Source organism: Dendrobates tinctorius, unplaced genomic scaffold (assembly GCF_039654945.1).
Source record: "Dendrobates tinctorius isolate UK_male_01 unplaced genomic scaffold, ASM3965494v1 ptg000272l, whole genome shotgun sequence".
Lineage (NCBI taxonomy): Eukaryota > Metazoa > Chordata > Amphibia > Anura > Dendrobatidae > Dendrobates > Dendrobates tinctorius.
The window spans coordinates 11804418-11824043 of record NW_027361939.1 but is presented as its reverse complement, the minus strand read 5'-3'; the positions used below and the strand labels follow the sequence as shown (position 1 = coordinate 11824043).

Below are 19626 nucleotides of genomic sequence, written 5' to 3'. Positions count from 1 at the left end.
TCTATGATCTAGGAATCACAAAAGGTGATGTCACAGATGACCCTTTTGCCCCTGAATTCAGAAGAATTTTGGCAAACCCTCATTAGATGCTTCAATGCAAACTATAGCGTCAACGTGTGTTCATTGCAGCAAATGTACGAGCGCATTTCCTGAAAAAATCCCAGGATGTTTGAGTCTAAAAAGACCCAGCGCACAAATTTCTCATTTTTAAGAAAGATTGCGATATGGTAGAATACATATTGTCAAACATTATTATAACCCCCCGCCCAAACCTGTTGTAAGCAATAGTTAATTTCCTGAAGAACAATCCCCTTTCAAATGTCTCTTTTTTTTGGAGAATTTATCCTTTCCATCCGTACCCGCATGGCTCCAGTGGTGCAATCGGTCAGCGCGCTACTTATAAAGCAGTAACTGTTGAGCAATGTCGAGGTTGTGAGTTCGACCCTCACCTGGAGCATTCTTTTCTTGTCTTTCTTTAGTATTTTTGACTACTGAAGTAGTTGAATCGGTTCAATATTTGGTGGCGATTGCTTCACTCTTATGAGGAAAAATTTTTTTTTTGATTTTTTACCTTTGCTATCCAGCCCCAGTGGCCTAATGGATAAGGCACTGGCCTCCTAAGCCAGGGATTGTGGGTTCGAGTCCCATCTGGGGTGCTTGTGGATTTCCCTTTCCAACAGCATCTCATGGAATGTTGATGGTGCAGGTGAAAACTGTTCTACTGGACGATTGTCTTGTTTTCTCGTGACTTAGTTCTTGCAAACCTCTGCCATTTAGAGCGATCCTTTCTATGTACTGAGAGAAGTGTTAACACGCAACAGTATCGACTTTGTGTGGCGGAAAAGCCTAGCATCTTAATTGTTTTCATCTTCACTAATGCCCCGAATACCACAGAGTATATTTTCTAAGATATGGATATGCTTTCAACCACACAATGTTTGCAAATCTCAAAATATAAAAGAATAAGTGAAAAAAGTGAACCATTTTTGGAACATTTTTGACAATGGTTTTCCATATCATGTTCTTTATTAAAAAACAAAATGAGTAATCTTTCAATTTTCACCCTGGCCACTGGAGCTATTTTGGACTCGTACATCCTGTCGTTCTCGAGCAGTTTCACCTTAATGTCAGAGGTAGGGTTACAAAGACTGACAACACCTCTGTACGCAGCTGTTAATACAGGATCTAGGAATCACAAAAGGTGATGTCACAGATGACCCTTTTGCCCCTGAATTCAGAAGAATTTTGGCAAACCCTCATTAGATGCTTCAATGCAAACTATAGCGTCAACGTGTGTTCATTGCAGCAAATGTACGAGCGCATTTCCTGAAAAAATCCCAGGATGTTTGAGTCTAAAAAGACCCAGCGCACAAATTTCTCATTTTTTAGAAAGATTGCGATATGGTAGAATACATATTGTCAAACATTATTATAACCCCCCGCCCAAACCTGTTGTAAGCAATAGTTAATTTCCTGAAGAACAATCCCCTTTCAAATGTCTCTTTTTTTTGGAGAATTTATCCTTTCCATCCGTACCCGCATGGCTCCAGTGGCGCGATCGGTCAGCGCGCGGTACTTATAAAGCAGTAACTGTTGAGCAATGCCGTGGTTGTGAGTTCGACCCTCACCTGGAGCATTATTTTCTTGTCTTTCTTTAGTATTTTTGACTACTGAATTAGTTGAATCGGTTCATGATTTGGTGGTGATTGCTTCACTCTTATGAGGAAAAAAAATTTTTTTGATTTTTTACCTTTGCTATCCAGCCCCAGTGGCCTAATGGATAAGGCACTGGCCTCCTAAGATAGGGATTGTGTGTTCGCGTCCCATCTGGGGTGCTTGTGGAATTCCCTTTCCAACAGCATCTCATGGAATGTTGATGGTGCAGGTGAAAACTGTTCTACTGGACGATTGTCTTGTTTTCTCGTGACTTAGTTCTTGCAAACCTCTGCCATTTAGAGCGATCCTTTCTATGTACTGAGAGAAGTGTTAACACGCAACAGTATCGACTTTGTGTGGCGGAAAAGCCTAGCATCTTAATTGTTTTCATCTTCACTAATGCCCCGAATACCACAGAGTATATTTTCTAAGATATGGATATGCTTTCAACCACACAATGTTTGCAAATCTCAAAATATAAAAGAATAAGTGAAAAAAGTGAACCATTTTTGGAACTTTTTTGACAATGGTTTTCCATATCATGTTCTTTATTAAAAAACAAAATGAGTAATCTTTCAATTTTCACCCTGGCCACTGGAGCTATTTTGGACTCGTACCTCCTGTCGTTCTCGAGCAGTTTCACCTTAATGTCAGAGGTAGGGTTACAAAGACTGACAACACCTCTGTACGCAGCTGTTAACACAGGATCTAGGAATCACAAAAGGTGATGTCACAGATGACCCTTTTGCCCCTGAGTTCAGAAGAATTTTGGCAAACCCTCATTAGATGCTTCAATGCAAACTATAGCGTCAACGTGTGTTCATTGCAGCAAATGTACGAGCGCATTTCCTGAAAAAATCCCAGGATGTTTGAGTCTAAAAAGACCCAGCGCACAAATTTCTCATTCTTAAGAAAGATTGCGATATGGTAGAATACATATTGTCAAACATTATTATAACCCCCCGCCCAAACCTGTTGTAAGCAATAGTTAATTTCCTGAAGAACAATCCCCTTTCAAATGTCTCTTTTTTTTGGAGAATTTATCCTTTCCATACGTACCCGCATGGTTCCAGTGGCTCAATCGGTCAGCGAGCCGTACTTATAAAGCAGTAACTGTTGAGCAATGTTGAGGTTGTGAGTTCAACCCTCACCTGGAGCTTTCTTGTCTTTCTTTAGTATTTTTGACTACTGAAGTAGTTGAATCGGTTCATGATTTGGTGGCGATTGCTTCACTCTTATGAGGAAAAAAATTTTTTTTGATTTTTTACCTTTGCTATCCAGCCCCAGTGGCCTAATGGATAAGGCACTGGCCTCCTAAGCCAGGGATTGTGGGTTCGAGTCCCATCTGGGGTGCTTGTGGATTTCCCTTTCCAACAGTATCTAATGGAATGTTGATGGTGCAGGAGAAAACTCTTCTACTGGATGATTGTCTTGTTTTCTCGTGACTTAGTTCTTGCAAACCTCTGCCATTTAGAGCGATCCTTTCTATGTACTGAGAGAAGTGTTAACACGCAACAGTATCGACTTTGTGTGGCGGAAAAGCCTAGCATCTTAATTGTTTTCATCTTCACTAATGCCCCGAATACCACAGAGTATATTTTCTAAGATATGGATATGCTTTCAACCACACAATGTTTGCAAATCTCAAAATATAAAAGAATAAGTGAAAAAAGTGAACCATTTTTGGAACATTTTTGACAATGGTTTTCCATATCATGTTCTTTATTAAAAAACAAAATGAGTAATCTTTCAATTTTCACCCTGGCCACTGGAGCTATTTTGGACTCGTACATCTTGTCGTTCTCGAGCAGTTTCACCTTAATGTCAGAGGTAGGGTTACAAAGACTGACAACACCTCTGTACGCAGCTGTTAATACAGGATCTAGGAATCACAAAAGGTGATGTCACAGATGACCCTTTTGCCCCTGAATTCAGAAGAATTTTGGCAAACCCTCATTAGATGCTTCAATGCAAACTATAGCGTCAACGTGTGTTCATTGCAGCAAATGTACGAGCGCATTTCCTGAAAAAATCCCAGGATGTTTGAGTCTAAAAAGACCCAGCGCACAAATTTCTCATTTTTTAGAAAGATTGCGATATGGTAGAATACATATTGTCAAACATTATTATAACCCCCCGCCCAAACCTGTTGTAAGCAATAGTTAATTTCCTGAAGAACAATCCCCTTTCAAATGTCTCTTTTTTTTGGAGAATTTATCCTTTCCATCCGTACCCGCATGGCTCCAGTGGCGCAATCGGTCAGCGCGCGGTACTTATAAAGCAGTAACTGTTGAGCAATGCCGAGGTTGTGAGTTCGACCCTCACCTGGAGCATTCTTTTCTTGTCTTTGTTTAGTATTTTTGACTACTGAAGTACTTGAATCGGTTCATGATTTGGTGGCGATTGCTTCACTCTTATGAGGAAAAAATTTTTTTTTGATTTTTTACCTTTGCTATCCAGCCCAAGTGGCCTAATGGATAAGGCACAGGCCTCCTAAGCTAGGAATTGTGGGTTCGAGTCCCATCTGGGGTGCTTGTGGATTTCTCTTTCCAACAGCATCTCATGGAATGTTGATGGTGCAGGTGAAAACTGTTCTACTGGACGATTGTCTTGTTTTCTCGTGACTTAGTTCTTGCAAACCTCTGTCATTTAGAGCGATCCTTTCTATGTACTGAGAGAAATGTTAAAACGCAATTGTATAGACTTTGTGTGGCGGAAAAGCCTAGCATCTTAATTGTTTTCATCTTTACTAATGCCCCGAATACCACAGAGTATATTTTCTAAGATATGGATATGCTTTCAACCACACAATGTTTGCAAATCTCAAAATATAAAAGAATAAGTGAAAAAAGTGAACCATTTTTGGAACATTTTTGACAATGGTTTTCCATATCATGTTCTTTGTTAAAAAACAAAATTATTAATCTTTCAATTTTCACCCTGGCCACTGGAGCTATTTTGGACTCGTACATCCTGTCGTTCTCGAGCAGTTTCACCTTAATGTCAGAGGTAGGGTTACAAAGACTGACAACACCTCTGTACGCAGCTGTTAATACAGGATCTAGGAATCACAAAAGGTGATGTCACAGATGACCCTTTTGCCCCTGAATTCAGAAGAATTTTGGCAAACCCTCATTAGATGCTTCAATGCAAACTATAGCGTCAACGTGTGTTCATTGCAGCAAATGTACGAGCGCATTTCCTGAAAAAATCCAAGGATGTTTGAGTCTAAAAAGACCCAGCGCACAAATTTCTCATTTTTAAGAAAGATTGCGATATGGTAGAATACATATTGTCAAACATTATTATAACCCCCCGCCCAAACCTGTTGTAAGCAATAGTTAATTTCCTGAAGAACAATCCCCTTTCAAATGTCTCTTTTTTTTGGAGAATTTATCCTTTCCGTCCGTACCCGCATGGCTCCAGTGGCGCAATCGGTCAGCGCGCCGTACTTATAAAGCAGTAACTGTTGAGCAATGCCGAGGTTGTGAGTTCGACCCTCACCACGAGCATTCTTTTCTTGTCTTTCTTTAGTATTTTTGACTACTGAAGTAGTTGAATCGGTTCATGATTTGGTGGCGATTGCTTCACTCTTATGAGGAAAAAATTTTTTTTTGATTTTTTGCCGTTGCTATCCAGCCCCAGTGGCCTAATGGATAAGGCACTGGCCTCCTAAGCCAGGGATTGTGGGTTCGAGACCCATCTGGGGTGCTTGTGGATTTCCCTTTCCAACAGCATCTCATAGAATGTTGATGGTGCAGGTGAAAACTGTTCTACTGGACGATTGTCTTGTTTTCTCGTGACTTAGTTCTTGCAAACCTCTGCCATTTAGAGCGATCCTTTCTATGTACTGAGAGAAGTGTTAACACGCAACAGTATCGACTTTGTGTGGCGGAAAAGCCTAGCATCTTAATTGTTTTCATCTTCACTAATTCCCCGAATACCACAGAGTATATTTTCTAAGATATGGATATGCTTTCAACCACACAATGTTTGCAAATCTCAAAATATAAAAGAATAAGTGAAAAAAGTGAACCATTTTTGGAACATTTTTGACAATGGTTTTCCATATCATGTTTTTTATTAAAAAACAAAATGAGTAATCTTTCAATTTTCACCCTGGCCACTGGAGCTATTTTGGACTCGTACATCCTGTCGTTCTCGAGCAGTTTCACCTTAATGTCAGAGGTAGGGTTACAAAGACTGACAACACCTCTGTACGCCGCTGTTAATACAGGATCTAGGAATCACAAAAGGTGATGTCACAGATGACCCTTTTGCCCCTGAATTCAGAAGAATTTTGGCAAACCCTCATTAGATGCTTCAATGCAAACTATAACGTCAACGTGTGTTCATTGCAGCAAATGTACGAGCGCATTTCCTGAAAAAATCCCAGGATGTTTGAGTCTAAAAAGACCCAGCGCACAAATTTCTCATTTTTAAGAAAGATTGCGATATGGTAGAATACATATTGTCAAACATTATTATAACCCTCCGCCCAAACCTGTTGTAAGCAATAGTTAATTTCCTGAAGAACAATCCCCTTTCAAATGTCTCTTTTTTTTGGAGAATTTATCCTTTCCATCCGTACCAGCATGGCTCCAGTGGCGCCATCGGTCAGCGCGCGGTACTTATAAAGCAGTAACTGTTGAGCAATGCCGAGGTTGTGAGTTCGACCCTCACCTGGAGCATTCTTTTCTTGTCTTTGTTTAGTATTTTTGACTACTGAAGTACTTGAATCGGTTCATGATTTGGTGGCGAGTGCTTCACTCTTATGAGGAAAAAATTTTTTTTTTATTTTTTACCTTTGCTATCCAGCCCAAGTGGCCTAATGGATAAGGCACTGGCCTCCTAAGCTAGGAATTGTGGGTTCGAGTCCCATCTGGGGTGCTTGTGGATTTCCCTTTCCAACAGCATCTCATGGAATGTTAATGGTGCAGGTGAAAACTGTTCTACTGGACGATTGTCTTGTTTTCTCGTGACTTAGTTCTTGCAAACCTCTGTCATTTAGAGCGATCCTTTCTATGTACTGAGAGAAATGTTAAAACACAACTGTATAGACTTTGTGTGGCGGAAAAGCCTAGCATCTTAATTGTTTTCATCTTCACTAATGCCCCGAATACCACAGAGTATATTTTCTAAGATATGGATATGCTTTCAACCACACAATGTTTGCAAATCTCAAAATATAAAAGAATAAGTGAAAAAAGTGAACCATTTTTGGAACATTTTTGACAATGGTTTTCCATATCATGTTCTTTGTTAAAAAACAAAATGAGTAATCTTTCAATTTTCACCCTGGCCACTGGAGCTATTTTGGACTCGTACATCCTGTCGTTCTCGAGCAGTTTCACCTTAATGTCAGAGGTAGGGTTACAAAGACTGACAACACCTCTGTACGCAGCTGTTAATACAGGATCTAGGAATCACAAAAGGTGATGTCACAGATGACCCTTTTGCCCCTGAATTCAGAAGAATTTTGGCAAACCCTCATTAGATGCTTCAATGCAAACTATAGCGTCAACGTGTGTTCATTGCAGCAAATGTACGAGCGCATTTCCTGAAAAAATCCCAGGATGTTTGAGTCTAAAAAGACCCAGCGCACAAATTTCTCATTTTTAAGAAAGATTGCGATATGGTAGAATACATATTGTCAAACATTATTATAACCCCCCGCCCAAACCTGTTGTAAGCAATAGTTAATTTCCTGAAGAACAATCCCCTTTCAAATGTCTCTTTTTTTTGGAGAATTTATCCTTTCCATCCGTACCAGCATGGCTCCAGTGGCGCAATCGGTCAGCGCGCAGTACTTATAAAGCAGTAACAGTTGAGCAATGCCGAGGTTGTGAGTTCGACCCTCACCACGAGCTTTCTTTTCTTGTCTTTCTTTAGTATTTTTGACTACTGAAGTAGTTGAATCGGTTCATGATTTGGTGGCGATTGCTTCACTCTTATGAGGAAAAAATTTTTTTTTGATTTTTTACCGTTGCTATCCAGCCCCAGTGGCCTAATGGATAAGGCACTGGCCTCCTAAGCCAGGGATTGTGGGTTCGAGTCCCATCTGGGGTGCTTGTGGATTTCCCTTTCCAACAGCATCTCATGGAATGTTGATGGTGCAGGTGAAAACTGTTCTACTGGACGATTGTCTTGTTTTCTCGTTACTTAGTTCTTGCAAACCTCTGCCATTTAGAGCGATCCTTTCTATGTACTTGTTCTTGTCTTTGTTTAGTATTTTTGACTACTGAAGTACTTGAATCGGTTCATGATTTGGTGGCGATTGCTTCACTCTTATGAGGAAAAAATTTTTTTTTGATTTTTTACTTTTGCTATCCAGCCCAAGTGGCCTAATGGATAAGGCACTGGCCTCCTAAGCTAGGAATTGTGGGTTCGAGTCCCATCTGGGGTGCTTGTGGATTTCCCTTTCCAACAGCATCTCATGGAATGTTGATGGTGCAGGTGAAAACTGTTCTACTGGACGATTGTCTTTTTTTCTCGTGACTTAGTTCTTGCAAACCTCTGTCATTTAGAGCGATCCTTTCTATGTACTGAGAGAAATGTTAAAACGCAACTGTATCGACTTTGTGTGGCGGAAAAGCCTAGCATCTTAATTGTTTTCATCTTCACTAATGCCCCGAATACCACAGAGTATATTTTCTAAGATATGGATATGCTTTCAACCACACAATGTTTGCAAATCTCAAAATATAAAAGAATAAGTGAAAAAAGTGAACCATTTTTGGAACATTTTTGACAATGGTTTTCCATATCATGTTCTTTATTAAAAAACAAAATGAGTAATCTTTCAATTTTCACCCTGGCCACTGGAGCTATTTTGGACTCGTACATCCTGTCGTTCTCGAGCAGTTTCACCTTAATGTCAGAGGTAGGGTTACAAAGACTGACAACACCTCTGTACGCAGCTGTTAATACAGGATCTAGGAATCACAAAAGGTGATGTCACAGATGACCCTTTTGCCCCTGAATTCAGAAGAATTTTGGCAAACCCTTATTAGATGCTTCAATGCAAACTATAGCGTCAACGTGTGTTCATTGCAGCAAATGTACGAGCGCATTTCCTGAAAAAATCCCAGGATGTTTGAGTCTAAAAAGACACAGCGCACAAATTTCTCATTTTTAAGAAAGATTGCGATATGGTAGAATACATATTGTCAAACATTATTATAACCCCCCGCCCAAACCTGTTGTAAGCAATAGTTAATTTCCTGAAGAACAATCCCCTTTCAAATGTCTCTTTTTTTTGGAGAATTTATCCTTTCCATCCGTACCCGCATGGCTCCAGTGGCGCAATCGGTCAGCGCGCGGTACTTATAAAGCAGTAACTGTTGAGCAATGTCGAGGTTGTGAGTTTGACCCTCACCTGGAGCATTCTTTTCTTGTCTTTCTTTAGTATTTTTGACTACTGAAGTAGTTGAATCGGTTCATGATTTGGTGGCGATTGCTTCCCTCTTATGAGGAAAAAATTTTTTTTTGATTTTTTACCTTTGCTATCCAGCCCCAGTGGCCTAATGGATAAGGCACTGGCCTCCTAAGCTAGGAATTGTGGGTTCGAGTCCCATCTGGGGTGCTTGTGGATTTCCCTTTCCAACAGCATCTCATGGAATGTTGATGGTGCAGGTCAAAACTGTTCTACTGGACGATTGTCTTGTTTTCTCGTGACTTAGTTCTTGCAAACCTCTGTCATTTAGAGCGATCCTTTCTATGTACTGAGAGAAATGTTAAAACGCAACTGTATCGACTTTGTGTGGCGGAAAAGCCTAGCATCTTAATTGTTTTCATCTTCACTAATGCCCCGAATACCACAGAGTATATTTTCTAAGATATGGATATGCTTTCAACCACACAATGTTTGCAAATCTCAAAATATAAAAGAATAAGTGAAAAAAGTGAACCATTTTTGGAACATTTTTGACAATGGTTTTCCATATCATGTTCTTTATTAAAAAACAAAATGAGTAATCTTTCAATTTTCACCCTGGCCACTGGAGCTATTTTGGACTCGTACATCCTGTTGTTCTCGAGCAGTTTCACCTTAATGTCAGAGGTAGGGTTACAAAGACTGACAACACCTCTGTACGCAGCTGTTAATACAGGATCTAGGAATCACAAAAGGTGATGTCACAGATGACCCTTTTGCCCCTGAATTCAGAAGAATTTTGGCAAACCCTCATTAGATGCTTCAATGCAAACTATAGCGTCAACGTGTGTTCATTGCAGCAAATGTACGAGCGCATTTCCTGAAAAAATCCCAGGATGTTTGAGTCTAAAAAGACACAGCGCACAAATTTCTCATTTTTAAGAAAGATTGCGATATGGTAGAATACATATTGTCAAACATTATTATAACCCCCCGCCCAAACCTGTTGTAAGCAATAGTTAATTTCCTGAAGAACAATCCCCTTTCAAATGTCTCTTTTTTTTGGAGAATTTATCCTTTCCATTCGTACCCGCATGGCTCCAGTGGCGCAATCGGTCAGCGCGCGGTACTTATAAAGCAGTAACTGTTGAGCAATGTCGAGGTTGTGAGTTCGACCCTCTCCTGGAGCATTCTTTTCTTGTCTTTCTTTAGTATTTTTGACTACTGAAGTAGTTGAATCGGTTCATGATTTCGTGGCGATTGCTTCCCTCTTATGAGGAAAAAATTTTTTTTTGATTTTTTACGTTTGCTATCCAGCCCCAGTGGCCTAATGGATAAGGCACTGGCCTCCTAAGCCAGGGAGTGTGGGTTCGAGTCCCATCTGGGGTGCTTGTGGATTTCCCTTTCCAACAGCATCTCATGGAATGTTGATGGTGCAGGTGAAAACTCTTCTACTGGACGATTGTCTTGTTTTCTCGTGACTTGGTTCTTGCAAACCTCTGCCATTTAGAGCGATCCTTTCTATGTACTGAGAGAAGTGTTAACACGCAACAGTATCGACTTTGTGTGGCGGAAAAGCCTAGCATCTTAATTGTTTTCATCTTCACTAATGCCCTGAATACCACAGAGTATATTTTCTAAGATATGGATATGCTTTCAACCACACAATGTTTGCAAATCTCAAAATATAAAAGAATAAGTGAAAAAAGTGAACCATTTTTGGAACATTTTTGACAATGGTTTTCCATATCATGTTCTTTATTAAAAAACAAAATGAGTAATCTTTCAATTTTCACCCTGGCCACTGGAGCTATTTTGGACTCGTACATCTTGTCGTTCTCGAGCAGTTTCACCTTAATGTCAGAGGTAGGGTTACAAAGACTGACAACACCTCTGTACGCAGCTGTTAATACAGGATCTAGGAATCACAAAAGGTGATGTCACAGATGACCCTTTTGCCCCTGAATTCAGAAGAATTTTGGCAAACCCTCATTAGATGCTTCAATGCAAACTATAGCGTCAACGTGTGTTCATTGCAGCAAATGTACGAGCGCATTTCCTGAAAAAATCCCAGGATGTTTGAGTCTAAAAAGACCCAGCGCACAAATTTCTCATTTTTTAGAAAGATTGCGATATGGTAGAATACATATTGTCAAACATTATTATAACCCCCCGCCCAAACCTGTTGTAAGCAATAGTTAATTTCCTGAAGAACAATCCCCTTTCAAATGTCTCTTTTTTTTGGAGAATTTATCCTTTCCATCCGTACCCGCATGGCTCCAGTGGCGCAATCGGTCAGCGCGCGGTACTTATAAAGCAGTAACTGTTGAGCAATGCCGAGGTTGTGAGTTCGACCCTCACCTGGAGCATTCTTTTCTTGTCTTTGTTTAGTATTTTTGACTACTGAACTACTTGAATCGGTTCATGATTTGGTGGCGATTGCTTCACTCTTATGAGGAAAAAATTTTTTTTTGATTTTTTACCTTTGCTATCCAGCCCAAGTGGCCTAATGGATAAGGCACTGGCCTCCTAAGCTAGGAATTGTGGATTCGAGTCCCATCTGGGGTGCTTGTGGATTTCCCTTTCCAACAGCATCTCATGGAATGTTGATGGTGCAGGTGAAAACTGTTCTACTGGACGATTGTCTTGTTTTCTCGTGACTTAGTTCTTGCAAACCTCTGTCATTTAGAGCGATCCTTTCTATGTACTGAGAGAAATGTTAAAACGCAACTGTATAGACTTTGTGTGGCGGAAAAGCCTAGCATCTTAATTGTTTTCATCTTCACTAATGCCACGAATACCACAGAGTATATTTTCTAAGATATGGATATGCTTTCAACCACACAATGTTTGCAAATCTCAAAATATAAAAGAATAAGTGAAAAAAGTGAACCATTTTTGGAACATTTTTGACAATGGTTTTCCATATCATGTTCTTTGTTAAAAAACAAAATGATTAATCTTTCAATTTTCACCCTGGCCACTGGAGCTATTTTGGACTCGTACATCCTGTCGTTCTCGAGCAGTTTCACCTTAATGTCAGTGGTAGGGTTACAAAGACTGACAACACCTCTGTACGCAGCTGTTAATACAGGATCTAGGAATCACAAAAGGTGATGTCACAGATGACCCTTTTGCCCCTGAATTCAGAAGAATTTTGGCAAACCCTCATTAGATGCTTCAATGCAAACTATAGCGTCAACGTGTGTTCATTGCAGCAAATGTACGAGCGCATTTCCTGAAAAAATCCCAGGATGTTTGAGTCTAAAAAGACCCAGCGCACAAATTTCTCATTTTTAAGAAAGATTGCGATATGGTAGAATACATATTGTCAAACATTATTATAACCCCCCGCCCAAACCTGTTGTAAGCAATAGTTAATTTCCTGAAGAACAATCCCCTTTCAAATGTCTCTTTTTTTTGGAGAATTTATCCTTTCCATCCATACTCGCATGGCTCCAGTGGCGCAATCGGTCAGCGCGCAGTACTTATAAAGCAGTAACTGTTGAGCAATGCCGAGGTTGTGAGTTCGACCCTCATCACGAGCATTCTTTTCTTGTCTTTCTTTAGTATTTTTGACTACTGAAGTAGTTGAATCGGTTCATGATTTGGTGGCGATTGCTTCACTCTTATGAGGAAAAAATTTTTTATTGATTTTTTACCGTTGCTATCCAGCCCCAGTGGCCTAATGGATAAGGCACTGTCCTCCTAAGCCAGGGATTGTGGGTTCGAGTCCCATCTGGGGTGCTTGTGGATTTCCCTTTCCAACAGCATCTCATGGAATGTTGATGGTGCAGGTGAAAACTGTTCTACTGGACGATTGTCTTGTTTTCTCGTGACTTAGTTCTTGCAAACCTCTGCCATTTAGAGCGATCCTTTCTATGTACTGAGAGAAGTGTTAACACGCAACAGTATCGACTTTGTGTGGCGGAAAAGCCTAGCATCTTAATTGTTTTCATCTTCACTAATGCCCCGAATACCACATAGTATATTTTCTAAGATATGGATATGCTTTCAACCACACAATGTTTGCAAATCTCAAAATATAAAAGAATAAGTGAAAAAAGTGAACCATTTTTGGAACATTTTTGACAATGGTTTTCCATATCATGTTCTTTATTAAAAAACAAAATGAGTAATCTTTCAATTTTCACCCTGGCCACTGGAGCTATTTTGGACTCGTACATCCTGTCGTTCTCGAGCAGTTTCACCTTAAAGTCAGAGGTAGGGTTACAAAGACTGACAACACCTCAGTACGCCGCTGTTAATACAGGATCTAGGAATCACAAAAGGTGATGTCACAGATGACCCTTTTGCCCCTGAATTCAGAAGAATTTTGGCAAACCCTCATTAGATGCTTCAATGCAAACTATAACGTCAACGTGTGTTCATTGCAGCAAATGTACGAGCGCATTTCCTGAAAAAATCCCAGGATGTTTGAGTCTAAAAACACCCAGCGCACAAATTTCTCATTTTTAAGAAAGATTGCGATATGGTAGAATACATATTGTCAAACATTATTATAACCCCCCGCCCAAACCTGTTGTAAGCAATAGTTAATTTCCTGAAGAACAATCCCCTTTCAAATGTCTCTTTTTTTTGGAGAATTTATCCTTTCCATCCGTACCCGCATGGCTCCAGTGGCGCAATCGGTCAGCGCGTGGTACTTATAAAGCAGTAACTGTTGAGCAATGCCGAGGTTGTGAGTTCGACCCTCACCTGGAGCATTCTTGTCTTTCTTTAGTATTTTTGACTACTGAAGTAGTTGAATCGGTTCATGATTTGGTGGCGATTGCTTCACTCTTATGAGGAAAAAAATTTTTTTTGATTTTTTACCGTTGCTATCCAGCCCCAGTGGCCTAATGGATAAGGCACTGGCCTCCTAAGCCAGGGATTGTGGGTTCGAGTCCCATCTGGGGTGCTTGTGGATTTCCTTTTCCAACAGCATCTCATGGAATGTTGATGGTGCAGGTGAAAACTGTTCTACTGGACGATTGTCTTGTTTTCTCGTGACTTAGTTCTTGCAAACCTCTGCCATTTAGAGTGATCCTTTCTATGTACTGAGAGAAGTGTTAACACGCAACAGTATCGACTTTGTGTGGCGGAAAAGCCTAGCATCTTAATTGTTTTCATCTTCACTAATGCCCCGAATACCACAGAGTATATTTTCTAAGATATGGATATGCTTTCAACCACACAATGTTTGCAAATCTCAAAATATAAAAGAATAAGTGAAAAAAGTGAACCATTTTTGGAACATTTTTGACAATGGTTTTCCATATCATGTTCTTTATTAAAAAACAAAATGAGTAATCTTTCAATTTTCACCCTGGCCACTGGAGCTATTTTGGACTCGTACATCCTGTCGTTCTCGAGCAGTTTCACCTTAATGTCAGAGGTAGGGTTACAAAGACTGACAACACCTCTGTACGCAGCTGTTAATACAGGATCTAGGAATCACAAAAGGTGATGTCACAGATGACCCTTTTGCCCCTGAATTCAGAAGAATTTTGGCAAACCCTCATTAGATGCTTCAATGCAAACTATAGCGTCAACGTGTGTTCATTGCAGCAAATGTACGAGCGCATTTCCTGAAAAAATCCCAGGATGTTTGAGTCTAAAAAGACCCAGCGCACAAATTTCTCATTTTTTAGAAAGATTGCGATATGGTAGAATACATATTGTCAAACATTATTATAACCCCCCGCCCAAACCTGTTGTAAGCAATAGTTAATTTCCTGAAGAACAATCCCCTTTCAAATGTCTCTTTTTTTTGGAGAATTTATCCTTTCCATCTGTACCCGCATGGCTCCAGTGGCGCAATCGGTCAGCGCGCGGTACTTATAAAGCAGTAACTGTTGAGCAATGCCGAGGTTGTGAGTTCGACCCTCACCTGGAGCATTCTTTTCTTGTCTTTGTTTAGTATTTTTGACTACTGAAGTACTTGAATCAGTTCATGATTTGGTGGCGATTGCTTCACTCTTATGAGGAAAAAATTTTTTTTTGATTTTTTACCTTTGCTATCCAGCCCAAGTGGCCTAATGGATAAGGCACTGGCCTCCTAAGCTAGGAATTGTGGATTCGAGTCCCATCTGGGGTGCTTGTGGATTTCCCTTTCCAACAGCATCTCATGGAATGTTGATGGTGCAGGTGAAAACTGTTCTACTGGACGATTGTCTTGTTTTCTCGTGACTTAGTTCTTGCAAACCTCTGTCATTTAGAGCGATCCTTTCTATGTACTGAGAGAAATGTTAAAACGCAACTGTATAGACTTTGTGTGGCGGAAAAGCCTAGCATCTTAATTGTTTTCATCTTCACTAATGCCACGAATACCACAGAGTATATTTTCTAAGATATGGATATGCTTTCAACCACACAATGTTTGCAAATCTCAAAATATAAAAGAATAAGTGAAAAAAGTGAACCATTTTTGGAACATTTTTGACAATGGTTTTCCATATCATGTTCTTTGTTAAAAAACAAAATGATTAATCTTTCAATTTTCACCCTGGCCACTGGAGCTATTTTGGACTCGTACATCCTGTCGTTCTCGAGCAGTTTCACCTTAATGTCAGTGGTAGGGTTAAAAAGACTGACAACACCTCTGTACGCAGCTGTTAATACAGGATCTAGGAATCACAAAAGGTGATGTCACAGATGACCCTTTTGCCCCTGAATTCAGAAGAATTTTGGCAAACCCTCATTAGATGCTTCAATGCAAACTATAGCGTCAACGTGTGTTCATTGCAGCAAATGTACGAGCGCATTTCCTGAAAAAATCCCAGGATGTTTGAGTCTAAAAAGACCCAGCGCACAAATTTCTCATTTTTAAGAAAGATTGCGATATGGTAGAATACATATTGTCAAACATTATTATAACCCCCCGCCCAAACCTGTTGTAAGCAATCGTTAATTTCCTGAATAACAATCCCCTTTCAAATGTCTCTTTTTTTTGGAGAATTTATCCTTTCCATCCAGACTCGCATGGCTCCAGTGGCGCAATCGGTCAGCGCGCAGTACTTATAAAGCAGTAACTGTTGAGCAATGCCGAGGTTGTGAGTTTGACCCTCATCACGAGCATTCTTTTCTTGTCTTTCTTTAGTATTTTTGACTACTGAAGTAGTTGAATCGGTTCATGATTTGGTGGCGATTGCTTCACTCTTATGAGGAAAAAATTTTTTTTTGATTTTTTACCGTTGCTATCCAGCCCCAGTGGCCTAATGGATAAGGCACTGGCCTCCTAAGCCAGGGATTGTGGGTTCGAGTCCCATCTGGGGTGCTTGTGGATTTCCCTTTCCAACAGCATCTCATGGAATGTTGATGGTGCAGGTGAAAACTGTTCTGCTGGACGATTGTCTTGTTTTCTCGTGACTTAGTTCTTGCAAACCTCTGTCATTTAGAGCGATCCTTTCTATGTACTGAGAGAAATGTTAAAACGCAACTGTATAGACTTTGTGTGGCGGAAAAGCCTAGCATCTTAATTGTTTTCATCTTCACTAATGCCCCGAATACCACAGAGTATATTTTCTAAGATATGGATATGCTTTCAACCACACAATGTTTGCAAATCTCAAAATATAAAAGAATAAGTGAAAAAAGTGAACCATTTTTGGAACATTTTTGACAATGGTTTTCCATATCATGTTCTTTGTTAAAAAACAAAATGATTAATCTTTCAATTTTCACCCTGGCCACTGGAGCTATTTTGGACTCGTACATCCTGTCGTTCTCGAGCAGTTTCACCTTAATGTCAGAGGTAGGGTTACAAAGACTGACAACACCTCTGTACGCAGCTGTTAATACAGGATCTAGGAATCACAAAAGGTGATGTCACAGATGACCCTTTTGCCCCTGAATTCAGAAGAATTTTGGCAAACCCTCATTAGATGCTTCAATGCAAACTATAGCGTCAACGTGTGTTCATTGCAGCAAATGTACGAGCACATTTCCTGAAAAAATCCCAGGATGTTTGAGTCTAAAAAGACCCAGCGCACAAATTTCTCATTTTTAAGAAAGATTGCGATATGGTAGAATACATATTGTCAAACATTATTATAACCCCCCGCCCAAACCTGTTGTAAGCAATAGTTAATTTCCTGAAGAACAATCCCCTTTCAAATGTCTCTTTTTTTTGGAGAATTTATCCTTTCCATCAGTACCCGCATGGCTCCAGTGGCGCAATCGGTCAGCGCGTGGTACTTATAAAGCAGTAACTGTTGAGCAATGCCGAGGTTGTGAGTTCGACCCTCACCTGGAGCATTCTTGTCTTTCTTTAGTATTTTTGACTACTGAAGTAGTTGAATCGGTTCATGATTTGGTGGCGATTGCTTCACTCTTATGAGGAAAAAAATTTTTTTTGATTTTTTACCGTTGCTATCCAGCCCCAGTGGCCTAATGGATAAGGCACTGGCCTCCTAAGCCAGGGATTGTGGGTTCGAGTCCCATCTGGGGTGCTTGTGGATTTCCTTTTCCAACAGCATCTCATGGAATGTTGATGGTGCAGGTGAAAACTGTTCTACTGGACGATTGTCTTGTTTTCTCGTGACTTAGTTCTTGCAAACCTCTGCCATTTAGAGTGATCCTTTCTATGTACTGAGAGAAGTGTTAACACGCAACAGTATCGACTTTGTGTGGCGGAAAAGCCTAGCATCTTAATTGTTTTCATCTTCACTAATGCCCCGAATACCACAGAGTATATTTTCTAAGATATGGATATGCTTTCAACCACACAATGTTTGCAAATCTCAAAATATAAAAGAATAAGTGAAAAAAGTGAACCATTTTTGGAACATTTTTGACAATGGTTTTCCATATCATGTTCTTTATTAAAAAACAAAATGAGTAATCTTTCAATTTTCACCCTGGCCACTGGAGCTATTTTGGACTCGTACATCCTGTCGTTCTCGAGCAGTTTCACCTTAATGTCAGAGGTAGGGTTACAAAGACTGACAACACCTCTGTACGCAGCTGTTAATACAGGATCTAGGAATCACAAAAGGTGATGTCACAGATGACCCTTTTGCCCCTGAATTCAGAAGAATTTTGGCAAACCCTCATTAGATGCTTCAATGCAAACTATAGCGTCAACGTGTGTTCATTGCAGCAAATGTACGAGCGCATTTCCTGAAGAAATCCCAGGATGTTTGAGTCTAAAAAGACCCAGCGCACAAATTTCTCATTTTTTAGAAAGATTGCGATATGGTAGAATACATATTGTCAAACATTATTATAACCCCCCGCCCAAACCTGTTGTAAGCAATAGTTAATTTCCTGAAGAACAATCCCCTTTCAAATGTCTCTTTTTTTTGGAGAATTTATCCTTTCCATCTGTACCCGCATGGCTCCAGTGGCGCAATCGGTCAGCGCGCGGTACTTATAAAGCAGTAACTGTTGAGCAATGCCGAGGTTGTGAGTTCGACCCTCACCTGGAGCATTCTTTTCTTGTCTTTGTTTAGTATGTTTGACTACTGAAGTACTTGAATCAGTTCATGATTTGGTGGCGATTGCTTCACTCTTATGAGGAAAAAATTTTTTTTTGATTTTTTACCTTTGCTATCCAGCCCAAGTGGCCTAATGGATAAGGCACTGGCCTCCAAAGCTAGGAATTGTGGATTCGAGTCCCATCTGGGGTGCTTGTGGATTTCCCTTTCCAACAGCATCTCATGGAATGTTGATGGTGCAGGTGAAAACTGTTCTACTGGACGATTGTCTTGTTTTCTCGTGACTTAGTTCTTGCAAACCTCTGTCATTTAGAGCGATCCTTTCTATGTACTGAGAGAAATGTTAAAACGCAACTGTATAGACTTTGTGTGGCGGAAAAGCCTAGCATCTTAATTGTTTTCATCTTCACTAATGCCACGAATACCACAGAGTATATTTTCTAAGATATGGATATGCTTTCAACCACACAATGTTTGCAAATCTCAAAATATAAAAGAATAAGTGAAAAAAGTGAACCATTTTTGGAACATTTTTGACAATGGTTTTCCATATCATGTTCTTTGTTAAAAAACAAAATGATTAATCTTTCAATTTTCACCCTGGCCACTGGAGCTATTTTGGACTCGTACATCCTGTCGTTCTCGAGCAGTTTCACCTTAATGTCAGTGGTAGGGTTAAAAAGACTGACAACACCTCTGTACGCAGCTGTTAATACAGGATCTAGGAATCACAAAAGGTGATGTCACAGATGACCCTTTTGCCCCTGAATTCAGAAGAATTTTGGCAAACCCTCATTAGATGCTTCAATGCAAACTATAGCGTCAACGTGTGTTCATTGCAGCAAATGTACGAGCGCATTTCCTGAAAAAATCCCAGGATGTTTGAGTCTAAAAAGACCCAGCGCACAAATTTCTCATTTTTAAGAAAGATTGCGATATGGTAGAATACATATTGTCAAACATTATTATAACCCCCCGCCCAAACCTGTTGTAAGCAATCGTTAATTTCCTGAATAACAATCCCCTTTCAAATGTCTCTTTTTTTTGGAGAATTTATCCTTTCCATCCAGACTCGCATGGCTCCAGTGGCGCAATCGGTCAGCGCGCAGTACTTATAAAGCAGTAACTGTTGAGCAATGCCGAGGTTGTGAGTTT

At 40.1% G+C, this 19626-nt stretch overlaps 20 non-coding genes across 20 annotated transcripts; all 20 read left to right on the top strand.

The window, feature by feature from the left end:
- The first annotated feature begins 583 nt into the window (after positions 1–583).
- Positions 584–656, top strand: TRNAR-CCU (transfer RNA arginine (anticodon CCU)). Its single transcript has one exon. It is a non-coding gene; the product is annotated as a tRNA-Arg (tRNA).
- Positions 657–1543: 887 nt separating this feature from the next.
- On the top strand, positions 1544–1636 carry TRNAI-UAU (transfer RNA isoleucine (anticodon UAU)). Its single transcript is given in 2 exon segments — positions 1544–1581; positions 1601–1636. It is a non-coding gene; the product is annotated as a tRNA-Ile (tRNA).
- Positions 1637–2936: 1300 nt separating this feature from the next.
- On the top strand, positions 2937–3009 carry TRNAR-CCU (transfer RNA arginine (anticodon CCU)). Its single transcript has one exon. It is a non-coding gene; the product is annotated as a tRNA-Arg (tRNA).
- An 887-nt stretch (positions 3010–3896) lies between these two features.
- TRNAI-UAU (transfer RNA isoleucine (anticodon UAU)) lies at positions 3897–3989 on the top strand. The gene is given in 2 exon segments: positions 3897–3934; positions 3954–3989. It is a non-coding gene; the product is annotated as a tRNA-Ile (tRNA).
- A 1305-nt stretch (positions 3990–5294) lies between these two features.
- Positions 5295–5367, top strand: TRNAR-CCU (transfer RNA arginine (anticodon CCU)). Its single transcript has one exon. It is a non-coding gene; the product is annotated as a tRNA-Arg (tRNA).
- Positions 5368–6254: 887 nt separating this feature from the next.
- Positions 6255–6347, top strand: TRNAI-UAU (transfer RNA isoleucine (anticodon UAU)). Its single transcript is given in 2 exon segments — positions 6255–6292; positions 6312–6347. It is a non-coding gene; the product is annotated as a tRNA-Ile (tRNA).
- A 1305-nt stretch (positions 6348–7652) lies between these two features.
- TRNAR-CCU (transfer RNA arginine (anticodon CCU)) lies at positions 7653–7725 on the top strand. Its single transcript has one exon. It is a non-coding gene; the product is annotated as a tRNA-Arg (tRNA).
- A 1224-nt stretch (positions 7726–8949) lies between these two features.
- Positions 8950–9042, top strand: TRNAI-UAU (transfer RNA isoleucine (anticodon UAU)). Its single transcript is given in 2 exon segments — positions 8950–8987; positions 9007–9042. It is a non-coding gene; the product is annotated as a tRNA-Ile (tRNA).
- A 126-nt stretch (positions 9043–9168) lies between these two features.
- Positions 9169–9241, top strand: TRNAR-CCU (transfer RNA arginine (anticodon CCU)). The gene has a single exon. It is a non-coding gene; the product is annotated as a tRNA-Arg (tRNA).
- An 887-nt stretch (positions 9242–10128) lies between these two features.
- TRNAI-UAU (transfer RNA isoleucine (anticodon UAU)) lies at positions 10129–10221 on the top strand. Its single transcript is given in 2 exon segments — positions 10129–10166; positions 10186–10221. It is a non-coding gene; the product is annotated as a tRNA-Ile (tRNA).
- A 126-nt stretch (positions 10222–10347) lies between these two features.
- On the top strand, positions 10348–10420 carry TRNAR-CCU (transfer RNA arginine (anticodon CCU)). The gene has a single exon. It is a non-coding gene; the product is annotated as a tRNA-Arg (tRNA).
- Positions 10421–11307: 887 nt separating this feature from the next.
- Positions 11308–11400, top strand: TRNAI-UAU (transfer RNA isoleucine (anticodon UAU)). Its single transcript is given in 2 exon segments — positions 11308–11345; positions 11365–11400. It is a non-coding gene; the product is annotated as a tRNA-Ile (tRNA).
- Positions 11401–12705: 1305 nt separating this feature from the next.
- On the top strand, positions 12706–12778 carry TRNAR-CCU (transfer RNA arginine (anticodon CCU)). Its single transcript has one exon. It is a non-coding gene; the product is annotated as a tRNA-Arg (tRNA).
- Positions 12779–13665: 887 nt separating this feature from the next.
- On the top strand, positions 13666–13758 carry TRNAI-UAU (transfer RNA isoleucine (anticodon UAU)). Its single transcript is given in 2 exon segments — positions 13666–13703; positions 13723–13758. It is a non-coding gene; the product is annotated as a tRNA-Ile (tRNA).
- Positions 13759–13879: 121 nt separating this feature from the next.
- Positions 13880–13952, top strand: TRNAR-CCU (transfer RNA arginine (anticodon CCU)). Its single transcript has one exon. It is a non-coding gene; the product is annotated as a tRNA-Arg (tRNA).
- Positions 13953–14839: 887 nt separating this feature from the next.
- TRNAI-UAU (transfer RNA isoleucine (anticodon UAU)) lies at positions 14840–14932 on the top strand. Its single transcript is given in 2 exon segments — positions 14840–14877; positions 14897–14932. It is a non-coding gene; the product is annotated as a tRNA-Ile (tRNA).
- A 1305-nt stretch (positions 14933–16237) lies between these two features.
- On the top strand, positions 16238–16310 carry TRNAR-CCU (transfer RNA arginine (anticodon CCU)). Its single transcript has one exon. It is a non-coding gene; the product is annotated as a tRNA-Arg (tRNA).
- An 887-nt stretch (positions 16311–17197) lies between these two features.
- TRNAI-UAU (transfer RNA isoleucine (anticodon UAU)) lies at positions 17198–17290 on the top strand. Its single transcript is given in 2 exon segments — positions 17198–17235; positions 17255–17290. It is a non-coding gene; the product is annotated as a tRNA-Ile (tRNA).
- A 121-nt stretch (positions 17291–17411) lies between these two features.
- On the top strand, positions 17412–17484 carry TRNAR-CCU (transfer RNA arginine (anticodon CCU)). The gene has a single exon. It is a non-coding gene; the product is annotated as a tRNA-Arg (tRNA).
- Positions 17485–18371: 887 nt separating this feature from the next.
- TRNAI-UAU (transfer RNA isoleucine (anticodon UAU)) lies at positions 18372–18464 on the top strand. The gene is given in 2 exon segments: positions 18372–18409; positions 18429–18464. It is a non-coding gene; the product is annotated as a tRNA-Ile (tRNA).
- Positions 18465–19626: the final 1162 nt, after the last annotated feature.